The sequence below is a fragment of the Mobula hypostoma genome, chromosome 1 (assembly GCF_963921235.1).
Source record: "Mobula hypostoma chromosome 1, sMobHyp1.1, whole genome shotgun sequence".
NCBI lineage: Eukaryota > Metazoa > Chordata > Chondrichthyes > Myliobatiformes > Myliobatidae > Mobula > Mobula hypostoma.
Window position 1 is genome coordinate 214,321,921 of NC_086097.1, and position 14,877 is coordinate 214,336,797.

At 42.5% G+C, this 14,877-nt stretch overlaps 1 long non-coding RNA gene across 1 annotated transcript in view; it reads left to right on the plus strand.

Annotated features, from left to right (window-relative positions):
- LOC134343093 (uncharacterized) overlaps positions 1 to 10,738 on the plus strand; it is a 40,874-nt gene extending 30,136 nt beyond the window's left edge. The window contains exon 3 of the long non-coding RNA XR_010017155.1: positions 10,464 to 10,738. This is a non-coding gene — a long non-coding RNA (uncharacterized LOC134343093). The remainder of the gene's footprint in view (positions 1 to 10,463) is intronic.
- The last annotated feature ends 4,139 nt before the right edge of the window (positions 10,739 to 14,877 follow it).

Genomic DNA, 14,877 nt, shown 5'->3' on the forward strand with positions numbered 1-14,877 from the left:
AACCTCAGTTCAGGTGCTTTTTAAATATGCAGCCCCTTACACCCAAAGCATAATTGCCAATCAGCGGGAATGTTCTGAATCTGTAAAGGGACTGTGGCAGCTAGCTGTACTCCAGGGAGTTGGAGTGTCTGAACCACGGAAGCAGGCGTGAGTGAGTGCTTGTCATAACAACCAGGCATCCCAATGTTCCTTCCAAATCTTGGCTCACCAGCTCCATCTGGCCTTTAGGCTGCCGGTGAAACCCAGAGGAAAGACTCGCTGTTGCCCCAATCAGCTTACAGAACACCCTCCAAAAGCGTGATGCAAATTGAGGACCGCGATCCGACACCATGTCCACTGGAAATCCATGGATCCTGAAGACCTGGTGTAGGACAATCTCGGCCGTCTCCGCTGCAGATGGTAATTTGTCCAAGGCGATGAATTTGCAGGCCTTCAAAAAATGATGACGGTCTTCCCCTTGGAAGGAGGCAGACCCGTAACAAAGTCCATGGAAACGTGTACCCATGGTCTGTCTGGATCAGACAGAGGGTGAAGGAGTCCTTGAGTTTGGGTGTGTGGTTCCTTGTTCCGGTAAGTGCGTCGATTCTCCAACGAATTGGTTCTACCATCTTGGCTTGGGGCAAAATGGTGGTAGGCTGCTCCCCTCATTTGAGCTCATTGAACTGATAGGACAAGGCATCTGTTTTCTGGTATTTTAACCCCGTCAATAGGGCAAGACTAAATTAAAGCATTAAAGAAAAGAGACTATCTGGCCTGCCTGATATTCCATCTCTTGGCCTCCTGAATGTTAGCCAGTTTCTTGTGGTCTGTCTGGACAATAAAAAGGTTCTTGGCCCCCTCAAGTCTGTGGTGCCATTCCTCCAGAGTCAAGATGGCGAGCAGCTCTCTATTTCCGCTGTTGTAGTTCACCTCTGCCAGGGATAGCCGGCTGGAAAGGAACGCACACGGATGCAGTTTATTGTCCAAAGGTGTCCATTGAGACAACACAATGCATCCATTCCAACATCCAAGTCATCCACCTCCACAATGAAGGGAAGGTCCAGGTTAGATGTAACCAAAATGGGAGCTGTCATGAACCACTGTTTGAGCTCTATGAAAGCAGGCTCCGCTTTGGTAGTCCAAACAAAAGGGCCCGTGGATCTCTTGATCAGTGCTTTCAGTGGAGTCGCCACTGAGCTGAAGTTCCTGATGGGCTTTTGGTAAAAAGTGGCAAATCCCAGAAATAGTTGGACTTGTTTCACATCGATGGTTGTGGCAATCTCTGACTGCCTGTGTTTTACTATGGTCCATCCTGAGATTGCCTTTGGAGATGATGAATCCCAAAAATGAAATATGGTGGTGGACATGAAATTCAGATTTCTCCAGCTTGACGTAAAATCCATGATCAAGAAGCCTCTTCAGGATATCTCCAACGTGAGCAATGTGCTCCTCCATGGACTTCAAGAAAATTAGGATGTCATCCAAGTAGATGAAGGCGGACTTATGGAGAGTATCCCAGAGCACATCATTTATAAAGGTCTGGAAAACTGCTGGCGCGCTCACAAGGATGAAGGGTATGACCATGTACCCATAATGCGCTGTCGGTGTGATGAATGCCATCTTCCACTCCTTGATGCGAACCAGGTTATACGCACTCCCCAAAGTCCAGCTTCAACAATACTCTTGTCTCTTGGAGAGTCTCAGAGACAGTATTCATGATTGGAAGATTCTCAATCGTTATGTGATTCAGTCCTGTGTAATCAATGCATAACCACAGGCTTCTGACCCTCTTCTGCACGAAGAAGAAGCCAGCGCTGGCAGGACAGATGAATGGCTGAATGAATCCCATGGCAAGTGGCTTCCATATGTATTCCTTCATACCAGGCAGCAGACGTATAGCACAGTCATAGAGTCAGTGCAGTAGAAGAGTTGAAGCCTTTCACTTGCTGAAGACCTCTTCCAAGTCCTTGTAGACAGAAGGGATTTCAACCAGCTCGGGTGCTGCGATTACCCTTGAACCCTCTGATGATTACTCCTGAGGATTCTTAGGTAGTGGGTTTGATTCTGCAGACCTCAGAGTCTCCTTCAGAGGTTCACAAGAGACTTTAGTTTAAACAGAGGCCCAGTCAGAGTCCAAAGCCTCATCTGTATCCTGACATCAGCAGTAAGGCGCTACAAATGGTCCCTGTGCTCTGGGACTAGGCTCCAGGGTTTACGTTTTGGAGCCTTTCTCTTAGATGGGAGCTGGTGATTGGAGCCCTTCGGCTTAGCTACTAGAGTACCAGACTGCGTGGGCACCTCCTTGGCTTGCTCCTGAACTAGAGGTCCTCACTCTCTAGTTCCAGCACACCCTCACCCCACTGGACAGACTGGACAGGGCCCGGACTCACACAGTCCTGTCGGCTGGAGCCGGCCTGTCTGCACTTGAAAGCAGGACTTCTGAAGACTCCATGTTACCCCGAACAAAAGTCTTCCCCCTTGTCATCCACTGGTTTTGGGAAAGTGTAGGCGTCGGAACAGCAAGCCGAGAACATACCTCCTCACAGTGACTGGACTATGTGATGATCCTCTCTTGCTTGTGGTTCACGGAAGGGTTATGCTGGGACAGCCAAGGGTGCCAGAGGATCAGGGGTATATGAGGAGACTCCATGATATAGAAATTGATGTCCTCCGCGTGATCTTCCAACCTCATCCGCAAAGCCATTGAATGCTGCTGGATCTGCCCGGAATCTAGCGGATGGCCATGCATGGCTGTTGCAGGCACGGGCTGGCTTAACTCCTGCAGCAATATGTTGAGCTGATGGATGGTTCCAAAGTCCAGGAAATTACCAGCTGCCCCAGAGTCCACAAAAACATTTACCTCTCTTTGGTTCTTATTCCAGGAGATCGCTGCCTTCAGCGTGACCCCAGAGTCCATAGGGCCGGGAACAGAGGCTGCTACTGTCACACTCCTCCTGACACTGGATGGTCTTAGCAGTTTCCCGACGACTGCAGCTTCAGATATTTGGCCTGCAGGTGCCCTGCTTCCCCACAGTAGTAGCAGCAAACTGAACTCCGATGCTGGAACCTCTTATCGGCAGAGATTCTTATGCAGCCGATTCGCAAGGGCTCAACAGGATTCTGAGCAGAAGACGGGTTGGCCTTTGTCCAAAGTCGGGAAGTGGAACTGCAATGCGTTGAGACTGGGCTCAGGGTAGCCCGTTTCGACTTCTTGAGGTAGTCCCATTTTTGCTCAGGCAGGCGATTATCGAGGCAGATGGACTGGTCAATCAGTGCATCTAAATCCTGTACCGGCTCTTCCAAGGCAAGGGCATCCTTTATTTTGTCTCCGTGTCTGTGGCAGCATAGAGTGGTTGAGGCTTCCCTGTTCCAGCTGCTCTCTTGGGCCAAAGTATGAAACTCAGTTGTTGGCCACTGACTGAGTGCCCTAACACACAGACAGTCTGCGGCTTGGTTCCTCCTCACAGTGGTCATGAGTTCCCCCGAATCCAGGCAAATCTCTGGCCTTTGCTCCCAATGTGTGGTGGTCCAGGCCAGGGCCCTCCCAGTCAGGAGAGAAGTCATAAAGGCCATCTTTCCACACCCCTGGGGAACTGGGTGGGTGGAGTTCGAACACCAATAACCATTGGATAAGGAAGAACCGGGGTCACTGCCGAATCTCTCTGGGGCCTGAAGATAGTCTGGCTCCGGAGTGTGACCAAGAGACTCACCCAAAGGACTCTGGCTTCCTCCTTGCAATATTAGGCACACAGCGACCTGGAGGTTGTGTATCTCCAGGCTCCGTCTTGAAATTCTCTTGTTGTGGCTGGCCTCAGTGGACGAGAGGCTCAGATATCCCACTGAGTCCATGTCGGGCTCAATCATACTGTGATTAGGGACCGAAGTGTGAATGGTTACGATTCGCCTGCTGGAATATCTGAGACTAGACTCAGACACAAATTGAGACTAAATGAAGACAGGGTACAAAACTAGATGCTAGACAAGAATCCAAAGTGGAGCTGATGGTTGAGCGCTGAACCTCATTTCAGATACTGTTAAATATTGAAATCCTGGCGCCAAAACATGGCCGCCAATTAGCAGGGTGGACATGGATCTTTAAAGGGGTGGTGCCAGCTATCTATTCCAGAGAGTCAGAGTGTCTAAACCCCAGAAGCTGGCACTGTTGGGTTAGTTTTGTAACAGGGGTGCTGTAGTTGAGACTGTTGATGTCTGATCCGCAATTAGAAATCGTCTTTCTGAAAAGAATGTTCAGGGGGTTGTGAATGTTCACTATTCTTGCACAAATATTATTAAAGTAACAAATGAAGTAAATTTTGTCCCGCAGTAATTCTGCATATTTGCACTGTTTAATAATATATAATTAGTAATCTTAAGGAAATGTAAAATGCCCTATGCATCTTTTTAGGCAATAACTTGTTTTTGGATTGAACTGATAATTCTAGCTATTCTCATATATCAGAGGTGATCCAAATGGTTCTTTGAAAAACAGAATGAAAATCTAAAATATGTGGAGTTGCTGGAAATCTGAAATAAAAAGAGGTCAGACAGCATCTGTGGAAAAGGAAACCAATTTAACTTTTCAGAACAGAAATATTTCAGTTAGATTGGGGCTCATAGGCACCAAAGCCAAGGCTTCTACTGAAGACTGATTGTTTGGGACCAGAGATGGGAAATCCAGCAGAGTTGACAAAAACAGAGCTGTGGCTGGAACAGAGAATAATATGGATTTAGATCAGACTGTGACATTTTGTCTCTCTTCCCAATTTCCTTTGCTATGAAAAGCAACTTCTGTTCTTTTTCCCAGTTGTGATGAAGGGTCTTGAACCTTAAATCCTTCCACAGGTGCTGCCAGGCCTGCTGAATGTTTCTAGTTTCTTTGTTTCTCCTCTAAACAAAATACTTTAAATTAAATAATCGTAACACTGTGTGGTCAAAAAGGCAAATACACTGGGCTCATGCTATTCATTAAGCATCTTCATAAAAATATTCCAAGCTTTATCTACCTTGCAGTATAGTTCAGTGCCTTTCACTCAGATTTTGGAATTAGTGTCAATGACATAATTCTTATTCCCGTAATGTTCAGCAGATAAAACGCAATCATCTAACTGTACTTAAACTGGGTGTTTTGACTGGCACTAAGCAATTAGCATTCCCTTCACCTTGTGCATTGCCAGATGCATTTTCTATCTGGAGAAGCTGTTGATCGCACTTAAGTAGCAAAGCTTTGTACAGTTCTCAGAAAATACACATAGAATTTGCATAATACATTTTGATGCTGATATGATTGCATTGGGAACTGATGCTGTAAAATTATGCAGTGTGAAATATAGTGTACTGAAGCTTCATACATTCATACATACAGCTTGAATTGACAAAGGATTTTATATCAACATGTTAATCTGAGTATTGATGAATGGTAACCTCTATTCTCATGTCTGTTTTTTGTAACATACTTCTTAAGACAACTAGTAAATTCAACACAGAAATTACAAGACTTAAGTAGATTCAAGATTCAGGATTCATTTGTTATCAAAGAACATATAAATTGTACAACATTGAGATTTTCTTGCTCACAGGTAGCCACAAAGCAAGAAAACCCAAAAGAACCCAATTCAAGAAAAAAATAAAAATAAAAGACCAACCCTCGATGCGCAGGAGAAAGAAAAAATCATGCAAACTATTGAACGAACAACAGCATTCCAAACCACAGATCCAAACCCTGGAGCATCCTGGAGTTGACCCAAAGCCTTTCTTATCAGTTCATCATATTAATGGACACGGAGCACAGCAGCTGGGGCAGTCTTCATAGCCTCAGAGTCATGGAGATGACCATTGCGGAGAACGAGTGAAATTGGCTCTTGCCTCTGGTCCTGACACTCTGGCTTTTCGGTCTATAAGGGCTGGCATGTAAATTGATCAAACAATGGAACGGTGAAAGGCTCTGGCACCCTGAAGAGAGGAGTGAAAATCATGGAGACAGAGCGAAATCAGCTCTCGCCTCCGATCAGGGCCGGCATTTAAATCTCACACGAGGACTCAGGCATTGCTGCTACAAAAGGCTCCAGGCCTAGACCATGCTGCCCAGCGATTTGCTCCAGGCCCAGATTTTGTCACCCAGCTCAAAGCCGCTCTCAAGCTCTTCAAATCAGGTCGGCTCCCAGAGGAATCCAGCCTCGCACCTGGGCCAGTTGAACGAGCATTGGAATTTCTTTGCTCGGGCCAAGACTTCTCCTTTCGATGCCTTGAGTGATATAACTTCACACCTGGCCAGTTGAATGAGCATCAGAACTCCAACTGTAAAGACTCTGCAACACACCATCTCAGCTGATCACCTGAACTCGCCTCGCCATCACTCGCCACTTCACTGTTTGTGGTGTTAATTTCACACACACAATTTCCTCAGAAGTATTTTTAGTGATTTTTTTTTTGTCAGGTTTCTTAGCTTTTTGACTACCAGAAGCTGTCACACATGTTTGGTAGCACCATCTTAACTGGAAGCCATCATGTTTCACAAGTATTACATGTTTTTTAAATAAGTTATTTGCATAAATGCAATTCCCTCTGCAGATTTTTATGTATTAGTCTGTTTATAAATCCTGATTGTTAACCAATCTCTTCTCACATAGAGATGTGTTGCTCTATTCACATTATCGAGTATGAGTTTGAAATAAGACGAACGATTAATTACACTTGGCGGTTTCTTATTGGGTCCAGATATTTAATCACATAAATTTCTGAAGGAATTGCAAACCAGCTGGCCAAAAGAGTGATGAAACCACTGTCATTTTTTCATGTGATAGGAAACTGTTCAGCAGGATACTCCTGACTAAACGAAAGAAGAAATCTCTTTTTATGGTCATACCACTGCTTTTCATAACGTCAGAGGAGGAAAAGGGAAATGTACCCAAGGAGAAGTACCACTGAAGGAGATTACAATGGATATGCTGCTGAACCACCTATTGGATGTAATAGTTGCAAATAATATTCTGTATTTTTGAGGATCTGACTGCGCGTTATCACTGCTTCATAGAGGATGCAATTGGATGATTGTGTGACTATCTCAGATGATTTTATCCTCTATCCACATACAGCCAAAATCTTATGATAGAATTAAAGGTGACAAAAGTCTTTGCCTTCTATAAATCCAAATCCTTATATAAAATTCAATCTAATCCTTTTATGGATTTGCTGGCTTCCCCAGGGTGTGCAAGACAACGGACAAAAAATATATCGAACTAAATAAAGAAGGACTGGCATTATAAAGTGATATCAGAAAAGATTTCAGAGCCAGTGAGGCATTTTGTGAACAGTATGGAACACGCTATTGCATTGAAAAGCCCTGTATTAAAATTGAAAATGAATAACATGATGGGAAATTCCTGGACCCATTATACTTACATCAGCATGACTAAACAAAAAGTGCACTGACTTCACTAAATCTGGCATTTCAGAACTAAGCTTCATATCCAGAGAAATTCATAGACTTGGAATTGGTTATGGTCTTCCACAGGGACACAACTTGAATGGTTGTCCCAGGAGCAAGGAAACCTCAAGTCGCAACTCAGTCAGATGGATGTTACCACCATTCCCACTTCCCACTTCCCACACTGCTTGCCAAGATCAATGAAATCAGTTGAGAAAAAATTTGGGCTCTTTAGCAGACCAAAACTGGCATTTTGTCTGAGCGGAAAAGTGTGGTCTAATCATGCGTGCATGTATAGGGAGAAATTTTAACTCGGAGCTAGGAAAATGCCGCTATTGAGAGGGTCCAGGTGGAAGAATGGCCACACCAACCTTCCCCATGCACAATCCAGGGGCAAAGGCCTTGTCCAAATTCAGTGAAATCCAGTATCCAACTCTTAATTTAGCCCTCTTTCAAGGTTTAATTATGACTCATTACAGCTGACATATTTTGAGCCTTGTTTTAAGCATTTTTTCTTCCAGTGACATTAACGTAACCATCTTTATGTACTAGTTTTGGTTTAATAGCGGAAGTGTTATTCTATGTCTACAAGATGTGGTTCAAGACAACTCCAGATATAATTCAGGATTATGCTTTTTTATCCTTGATGATTATGATTTTTTAAAATGCCAGAACCTTATCCAAATCCTTTGACCCTTATCCTGTCCAACATTGTTCTTCAACAAAATAAATGGAAAAAAATGACTTTGGTCTTTCACTCACTGCAATTTTTCAAACTAGTGGGTAAAGTGGTAGCCATATTTCCCACATCATGCTGATGTCCTTTATTAAAATGCCCATTATAAAGAATTTTCCCCAAGCAGTAAATCTGATCAATAACTCCACCCCAGCACAGCACATCCCCCACCTCCACTACTTTTATCATTTCCTGTCAGAGTCATCTTATATGCAGACATTCCTGGACCTAGCATCACTTGATGAATGCAATCAAATCTATGTGTATTGTGTTCTTTATCCTACTGTGCTTTTTTGTGCTGAATTGGATCCAGAGTAACAATTATTTTGTTCACCTTTACACCTGTGTACTGGAAATGACATTAAGCGATCTTGGATTTTGAATCTTGATTCTTGAATAAAGTGCAATAGGACGTACTGAGATTATACCATTATGTAATTTAAGAAAATTAAGATGAATCATGTGCAATCATGGTAATTTGATAAAAGCTTAACTTTGTCATCATTTTCCTTCAGCAGATGTCTAACATTTATACAGAAGCAGAATAGACAGACATTTCAACATGTCTAGCCAATGTGGAAAAAATAGTTGAAATCTATTATCAAAATGCCTTTGGAACAATCAAATTGTAGAAACAGTTTGTCCTGGAAGTTAGAAATTTGGACACAATTTGAAACCATGAAGTACAAGCATTGCTGATGCAATATCATTCCAGGATGGTATGAGACCTGTTGTCCTGGGCATTCACGTGTGCACAGCCAACACCTGCAGGAGGTATGCATCACAGGAAGCTTGTGATATCAACATAAGAAAACAGGAGCAGACAAAGGTCATTCAGCCCCTTACGGTGTGACAGTGACTGATCTGCCCAAGCCTCATCTCTTCTATGCCAGTTGTCCATAGCTGACAGTTCCGTGAAATTTCTAAAATATATCTATTTCCTCTTTAAAGACTCCCATGATCCATCCTCCACAAACCTCTGGTTGAAGAATTCCAGAGGTTTACTACCTGTGAGAATAAGTTCTGAAACATTTCGGATTCAAATAATAGTTCTTAATCTTATAACTATGCCTCTTCATTTGAATTTCTCCCCCTATCGGAAACATCTCACCAGTTACCCTATTTTTGTCTAGGATCTTTCATGTTTTAGTAAAACCACCTCCCAAACTTCAAATGACCAATGAATATAGATCTATTTTCTTTCTGTGCAGTCATCAATGGACGTGCAACCATTTTTGAGCTCGCTGCTTAAACTGATGCCTTTCCATTACACTTATACATCTGAACCAGCATTCAGCTCAGAACCAGAATCAGGTTTAATATCACCGGCATATGTCATGAAATTTATTGTCTTTACAGCAGCAGTACAATGCAATACATAATAATAGAGAAAACATTGTGAATTACAGTAAGTATATATATTTATATATAAAATAGTTAAATAAGTAGTGCAAAAATAGAAATAAAACAAATAGTGAGGTGGTGTTCATGGGTTCAATGTCCATTCAGAAATCAGGTGGGAAAGGGGAAGAAGCTGTTCCTGAGTTTGTAGAGTTTGTGCATTCGTGCTCCTCTACCTCCTTCCTGATGGTAGCAATGAGAACAAGACATTTGCACTGTACTGTTGCAACTGCTGTAAAGATCCTCTTGCGCTTCCAGTACCAGTAAAGTGGTTCATTTACTACTCACAGTTTAGATGCTGATCAGAATCAGATTTTATATCATTGACTTATATGATGTGAACTTTGTTGTCTTGCAACTACAGTACAGTGCAAATATATAAGATTACAACAAATTACAAAAATAGTGAAAAAGAAAGAAATATCAAGGTTGTGTTCATGGACTGTTCAGAAATTGTACAACTGCTTGGAATTATTTAATATTGCTTAAGTCGTCATGTTAGCATTATTTTGCAATTTACCAGCTACTATATAAATGATACCATTCAGGTTATTTGGCTTCATTTCACTCTTCCTCGCAGCAAGCAGGGGAGCACACCTTTTTTACGCCTCCTGCTTGTTCTTTTTGTTTTGTTTTGTTTGTGCTGTGGAAACTGTTGGAGCCCGTGACGTTCAGTTTGAAACTTGATTGAAGGATCCAGCACTCTGCCTCCTGCTGGGACCTCTCCTCCTTCCCTTTCTCCTGTTGTCTACTCTTCCCTCCAATCAGATTCTTTCTTTTCCAGCCCTTTATTTTTCCAACCCACTTGGCTTCACCTATCACCTCCTAGCTATCCTCCTCCCCTTCTGGTGTCATTCCCCCTTCATTTTCAGACTTGAAGTCGGGCCTCGCACTGAAACATTGACTGTTTGTTCATTTCCATAGATGCTGTCTGGCCTGCTGAGTTCCTCTGGCATCTTGTGTACGTTGCTTTGCATGTCCTGCACCTACAGACTTTCTCGTGCTTGTGATCAGAGAAGACCTTAATCCACACTGACAAAATGGAAAAAGTGCTGATGCCAGAGAAGGTAGTGGGCTTGGGTTTTCGAGTTCATAGGGTGCATTGCATTCACACCGCCCGGTTTGGTGAAGGCCTCCCCACAATGTGATGTACAGATGCTCTGACTTTACGATGTTGGGTTCAGGGATTGCAGACCATCGTGTCAGACTACGCTACGCATATTAGAAACACACGGTGTTCTTGCCGCTGAGTTCACAGGCACACCAGAGTCCAGAGGATTTGAGCACAGGGATTCATATATAACCATATAACAATTACAGCACGGAAACGGCCATCTCGGCCCTTCTAGTCCGTGCCGAACTCTTACTCTCACCTAGTCCCACCGACCTGCACTCAGCCCATAACCCTCCATTCCTTTCCTGTCCATATAGCTGTCCAATTTAACTTTAAATGACAACATCGAACCTGCCTCAACCACTTCTACTGGAAGCTCGTTCCACACAGCCACCACTCTCTGAGTAAAGAAGTTCTCCCTCATGTTACCCTGAAACTTTTGCCCTTTAACTCTCAACTCATGTCCTCTTGTTTGAATCTCCCCCACGTTCAATGGAAAAAGCCTATCCACGTCAACTCTATCTATCCCCCTCATAATTTTAAACACCTCTATCAAGTCCCCCCTCAACCTTCTACGCTCCAAAGAATAAAGACCCAACTTGTTCAACCTTTCTCTGTAACTTAGGTGATGAAACCCAGATAACATTCTAGTAAATCTTCTCTGTGCTCTCTCTATTTTGTTGACATCTTTCCTATAATTCGGTGACCAGAACTGTACACAATGCTCCAAATTTGGCCTTACCAATGCCTTATACAATTTCAACATTACATCCCAACTCCTATACTCAATGCTCTGATTAATAAAGCCCAGCATACCAAAAGCTTTCTTCACCACCCTATCCACATGAGATTCCACCTTCAGGGAACTATGCACCATTATTCCTAGATCCCTCTATTCTACTGCATTCTTCAATGCCCTACCATTTACCATGTATGTCCTATTTTGATTAGTCCTACCAAAATGTAGCACCTCATATTTTTCAGCATTAAACTCCATCTGCCATCTTTCAGCCCACTCTTCTCACTGGGCTAACACTCTGCAAGCTTTGAAAACCTACTTCATTATCCACAACTCCACCTATCTTAGTATCATCTGCATACTTACCAATCCAATTTACCACCCCATCATCCAGATCATTAATGTATATGACAAACAACATTGGACCCAGAAAAGATCCCTGAGGCACACTGCTACACACCGGCCTCCAATCTGACAAACAGTTATCCACCACTACTCTTTGGCGTCTCCCATCCAGCCACTGCTGAATCCATTTTAAAATTAAGTCGCTAAGAACAAAAGAAGAGCCAACGTCCACGGCAATGACAGGTGTTCCTGACCAGTTGCAAGCTGGGATTCGTGCAGCAGTGATTCGGATGAGGCTTGTTCCTTGCTTGCAAGATGCCAGCCAATGGCTGGGACTTGACATTTGGGGACCTGTTAAAGGAAAGACTTGCAAGAGGTCAGATGTTTGCAAGGGTTGTAGGCCTGGAGATATTCTGCGAGGATTAAATCAATGCAATAATTTGAACTAAGATCGTACATTTTAAAACCGAATGCCTACTTAACGGCGAGGCAATGTAAGTCAGATTCGGTATTGAGTGCATTGTTGAAAAGGAAGTCTTGTGTGACCCTGAGATATGGTAGGGTGGAAAATGGAGGAACACCAAAGCTGGAATGGTCGTGACTAGAATAAAGTGACAAAAACAATACCTTGTTAAAAGTAGTGAACGCAGGAAATGATGCTGTGTGTTAACTTTTTTTTTAACCTTGATAAGTAGAACTATCCCACTACCCATCACCTCCCAATCTCACTTTCAAAAGTAAAAGTAAACTTTACCTCTTGTTAATATAGTTTCCAACAAAATTAAAATCATTTAACAATGGGGCTGTGCTGGAGTCATCAATGTTTAATTATCGGTTATTGCTCAGAGCCGGTAGTTCCTGGTCTGTAATATGATTTCAAAACCAGGAGGGAGCTCTGCTCTCTGAAGAGGTGACCAGAAAACCCTGACTCCAATAAACAACATACCTGCCAAGCACATTTTCAAATCTCTAAGTGCCTCTGAACAATAAGCTGGATGGAAGGGATTGTTTTCCATAATCAGTGCTCAAATAGCTGTCTTAAATTTATTTTCAGTGCAATAAACTGCACAGGGATTTACTGTTTAATTTCATACACAATGAACTAGCATCCTTTGTTGTTTGGGGCTTAGCTAATCAAATTCAGACAGACTACATGGAAGAAAATCTAACATTGTTCTGTAAATATGTAGGACATATTTGTTCACCAGGAGAAGATCAAATACGGTCACTGGATTATTTGCTATCCTTTCTGAAGAAGTGATCATAGCTAGAAGCTGTTTACCTGTAAAACCAAACTTTATTTTGAAATGAAAAATAAACAATCTGTGATTATTTTTTTCTCAGAAAAGCCTTAAAATTAGCTCCATTAAGGTGCTTGGTTTCAAATTGAAATAGATTCCCAAAAGGTTCTCAGTAACTGCAGAGACAAAGCATAGTCCACATCCTCTCCCAGGACAATCTCTGCAGTTCTGAGGCCCTGGGTACACGCAATCTGGTTGGGTAGTCAGGCACGTCATTCATATGCTGGATTCCAGACTCTCAACACAATCTGAGCTCTGTCATGGCTAGAGCTTAGCAGTGTACAGAGGTAAAGAGTCAAAGATGTGCTCTTACTCCCACTAACTCTTGGGAATCTCTGATCCATGGTGTCAGGATGTACACTGGCAATAGTGGAACTCAAGTACAGAGGAAAGACAGACTTCGATGTAGATATGGTGATGAGAGTTTATTCATAACATTTCCAAAAGAACATTCTCAAAACTAGGACCCTGCAATTAGCACTAATCAGGCATTCACTTAAATAATACAAGTAACATGAAATCATAGTCATAGTCAAAAACATACTTTATTGATCCCGGGGGAAATTGGTTTTCATTACAGTTGCACCATAAATAATAAATAGTAATAAAACGATAAATAGTTAAATAGTAATATGTAAATTATGCCAGGAGCCAATCAAAATAAACTTAACAAGCTTGAGCAAAAGGCACCAGGAGACCATATTACAAAGACTGAATCGCTTGGGAAAAAGACAAGGAATATTAAATGGTTAAGAACTGTCATTGGACAACAATTAGCCAATTCTGGTGCTCTAAAAATATCAGAGCCCAATGCTCTCTGGTGCCCCACATGGGCCTGAAGAACTCATTACATTGACTATTCTGGATTGTGTTGAAAACCTTCAGTTTAGTGATTAAGGAGCCACAGAGGTCCTGTGTGGATGGCAGAAGGAACATTGTACTATCCACCCACCTGTCCCATCAATGGAAGGGTCTGCAATTCCCACACTGACCTCATTTATGCAAAGACAGAAATTCTACAAATTATAAATAAATAGTGCAGAAAAAGGAATATTGAAGCAATGTACACTGGTTCATGGACCACCCAGAAATTTGATGCTGGAGGAGGGAAAGTTGTTCCTAAACTGTTGACTGTGGGCCTTCAGGCTTCTTTGACTCCTCCTCAATGGTAGTAATGGAAAGAGGGCATGTCCCAGTTGGTGGGAGTTCTGAAGGAGAAATTAAATTAGCTGTTTTTTGGAAGGGCCTATATGCACATCCATTGTGTGTGTTGAAAGTGTAATGTGCAAGATATAAGCTGCAATTATTGATATATTTTTCAGTTTTTTAAGGGAGGCCATACCCCTGTTTCCACCAGACTCTTGTATAATCTTTTAAAAGTTTTCCCTTTTCTTCTTTCCTACTCTCTACTTTTCTATGTATTTGTACTTCTTTACAATTTGACATATCCCTTTTTTATGGTTTTGATGACAGGTCTTTGACCTGAAATGTTATCTTTGTTGAGTACAAATGGGTGTTTTTTTTTTAAATTTTAGGTTTGCATCATCAGTACTTTGCTATGACCCGAGTTAAGGTCTGGAAACATCTAGTCCTATGATTTCGAGCTATACATCTGATTCATCAGTGACTGCTGTGAAAGAGCAGCTGACAACTAGGGAAAGTCCTGATGACATCCTGGAAAGACAGATGACAGATGACAGGAGGGAAAGACCCCATTGGGGTTGCCATGGGCTAGCTATCCATGGCAGCAGACTCCTCTTGCCTCGGTAGCATATAGGGGTCAACCACTGATGGCTACAAGAACTACAAAAAAAAGATACCCCAGAGTCAGTGACAGCG